The sequence below is a fragment of the Porites lutea genome, chromosome 6 (genome assembly GCF_958299795.1).
Source record: "Porites lutea chromosome 6, jaPorLute2.1, whole genome shotgun sequence".
NCBI classification, from domain to species: domain Eukaryota; kingdom Metazoa; phylum Cnidaria; class Anthozoa; order Scleractinia; family Poritidae; genus Porites; species Porites lutea.
The window spans coordinates 5,508,025-5,511,139 of NC_133206.1; the positions used below are offsets into that span (position 1 = coordinate 5,508,025).

The following is a 3,115-nucleotide window of genomic DNA, read 5'->3' on the forward strand; positions in this document are numbered from 1 at the left end:
ATATATTTCCTTAGAACCAGTTTACCCGCCAACCGCCACCCACCACCCGCTACCCGTGGAAAGGGCCCGCCGTCCTATAGTCATTGCGTGTTCTTGTCTCGCATGAAAGTTACGTCCCCATTTTTGCGCCTCTGAATAAGTCTAAATTTCTTGAAAAAATTGTATTTCAGCGAATAATCATCCAAAAGTTTTGATTTTGTTCTCTAAAAAAACCTTATTACTTGTAGTTTTTCAAAACGTTAATTAGTCTGATGCACCGTCAAAGAATTTCGAGTGATTTAGCTTCAAAGTCGCAAAGGAAATAGGACGCTTGAAATAGTTTTGAGTAGGCCCATAGAACCTTGAATGTCATAAAGAAATGACCGCTTGCGAATATTCTTCAGTGCACGCATACAGTGACTTTCAAAGCTTGTAGATTGCGAATATTCTTCACTGCGTGCATACAATGACTTGCAAAGCTTGTAGATTTAAGTTTGTAGCTAAAGATTGTGATTGTAAAGTCTTACCTAATAGAACAATGGAGGTTTTGTCTTCTTTGAAAATCAAGGAATCTGTCCTGCGCAATAGCACGTGTGATACTGAGTTGGTTCTTTGAACCTGAAAGGGCAAAGGATCAAGTAGTTCCGGTTTTAGTATAGGTAATAGCATGGGTAATAGTGATATTTGGCATAAATACCACGAGTGATATTTCGAAATTGTTATTAGAAACAATTTTGAAATATCACGAGTGGTGTTTAAGCAGAAATCACGTACAAATGATGCTATTCACCGATCATCTTTATACTGCTACCCGCAAAAGTTTTCACATGTAGGTCGTTCAAATATTTAAGCTGAAATACCACTGCTCTGAGCTAACTAATTGCAGAAATTTCTCATATAGAGGTTAATAAGTACAGGTAATAGCATGATTTGTAGTGATATTTGGCATAAATGCCACGAGTGATATTTCGGAATTGTTATAACGTAATTTCACGAGCCGTTGGGCGAGTAAAATTTGATATCACAAGTGGTATTTATGCCAAATATCACCACAAATCATGCCATTATTTGTTTATCCAGAAAAGGTTCGTAATTTTCACATGTATAAAGCATTTCAAATTAATGTACCAGTCAATTCCAGCTGCACCCACCTCCCCCCCCCCCCCCCCCGGGCTACTGCGGGCCATTTGCTCGCCTTGCAGTCCCAGGGGTGGGGCATTTGCAAATTTTGCGCTGCCCGGGTACCGGGCATTTGCCGACCCCGGGGCTATCTATTCCCGAGCTTTTGACACGCACGAGGTTTCCTATCAAAATACCACTACAGAGAGGATATTACTGAAAAAAAAAAAAGAAGGACATAGGGCTTTAACGGCATGTTCTCGATTTTATGCATGCGTTTCTTCATTGCTTATCAAGATAGAATTACATAGAGAAACTCGGGAGCTATCGACGTGAACCAATGTTTTTTGGATAGCGAATCAAATTTCTGTTGATATTATTTGAAGGACATCCTTTCATGTTTATAAAACTATTCATATAATAATATTCATATATGTAGGTATATAACTTTACAGCGCTCTATTAATTTTAATGGTAATAATTTTATATCAATACTAAAACCATAAACTGGTGGATGTCGTCGCGGACTGAAGTCTTAATTAGAATCCTAACGCTATTACAAAGGAAGACGTTACTTGAAGCACAACGTCGCACATTAAAATGTTTAAAACGGCACTATTCGATCAATGCGATCTTTGAAAAATTTTGCAGTGTTGACGGAGAACGGGGCACTTGCCCTCTTTTTTAGTCCCCATCCCGGGGTATTTGAGAGCTCAAGAGTCCCATCCCCGGGAATTTGCAATTCAAGGCAAAATGCCTTGGGGCCAGCCCGAGGAAGGGGGGGGGGGGGGGGAGGGAGGGAGGGCGCAGCTGAAATTGACTGATGCATATAAAGCTGAAATACCACCTCTCGCAGAAATTCGCATGTAGTAGTATAGTATAAATTAAGTAATTTTGTACTGTCATAAAGAAATTATTTAAGCGTAAGTGTAATTTATAAAGCATTTGAAACGGATACCTACTTACGTTTAAATGTAGTAAACTGAACTGGAATTAGAGCTGTCTTTGGAAATAATACCTGTACAAGGGAATTTCAATGAAACAGAGACTTGATATCTGGATAAAAAGAGAAATGTTTGAGTTGCGTTGCTCATCATAAAAGCAGGACTGCTTGCAAGAATACTGACCGAAGATGATACAACGAAGCGAAGAAATTACGTCGCAGATATACCACGAATGGCACTCTCGAAAGGCAAAAGCTACAAACGAGAGGACGATACACGTGTAGGTATTCACTTTTATACGAGTATACTAATAATTAACATGTGGACAGCTCGATGAACATTATTATTGGCTATACAGTCGTAATTGACTGCTGTCTACTACTTGAAAAAGTCGTATGACTTGAGGCGTTGTCGGACAATTAACTATGCTTCGGAACCAGTATTGCTTAACAAATGACAAGAATTATATTTTTAGAAATCGTTTGCTCGGATGAAGTTCAGGTTATTATCGTTAGCGTACGCGTATGCAATTAGTAAGAGATCTTCCTTGAGATTTCCAGGCCAAAAACGTAAACATACACACTCTTCGGGAAAATTATTTTAACTCTTTTCAACAAGGGATTACAGTGACTGACGTTGAGAATGATCATTAGAATGTTTGGTGAGGATAGGAAATTGAAAAGCAGCCTATAGATAGCTTATTTTTTAAGATATTTGTGCTCGAGGTTTTGTTCTGAAGTCATCGGGCATAATTCTGCTTTTAAAAGTAAAACGGTGTTATGTCCGTATTCGGTAAGCGCGAAGGAAAATACCTCGACGAATATTATAGGTAGAGATATGGTTTTACCGTCATTTTAAAGCCTAGAATAGGTAGATTCCACGAAAAGAAAGATTTGACAACTGCTCTATATTGTCCTGTATTTCTTAAGGCGAAAGGGACAATCATTAGTCACTTAGAATTTCCCGGTGAAAAACGTAAACATACACACTCTTTGAAAAATTATTTTAAGTCTTTTCGGCAAGGTATGACAGTGAATGACGGTGAAAATGATCATTAGAGGCATTGCTGTGGA

The 3,115-nt window shown here is 38.6% G+C and overlaps 1 long non-coding RNA gene across 1 annotated transcript; it reads right to left on the bottom strand.

Moving 5' to 3' along the window:
• Positions 1 to 451: 451 nt before the first annotated feature.
• Positions 452 to 2,363, bottom strand: LOC140942372 (uncharacterized). Its single transcript, XR_012166537.1, has 3 exons — positions 2,226 to 2,363; positions 2,065 to 2,154; positions 452 to 597 (listed from the first exon to the last, which is right to left on the bottom strand). It is a non-coding gene; the product is annotated as an uncharacterized lncRNA (long non-coding RNA).
• Positions 2,364 to 3,115: the final 752 nt, after the last annotated feature.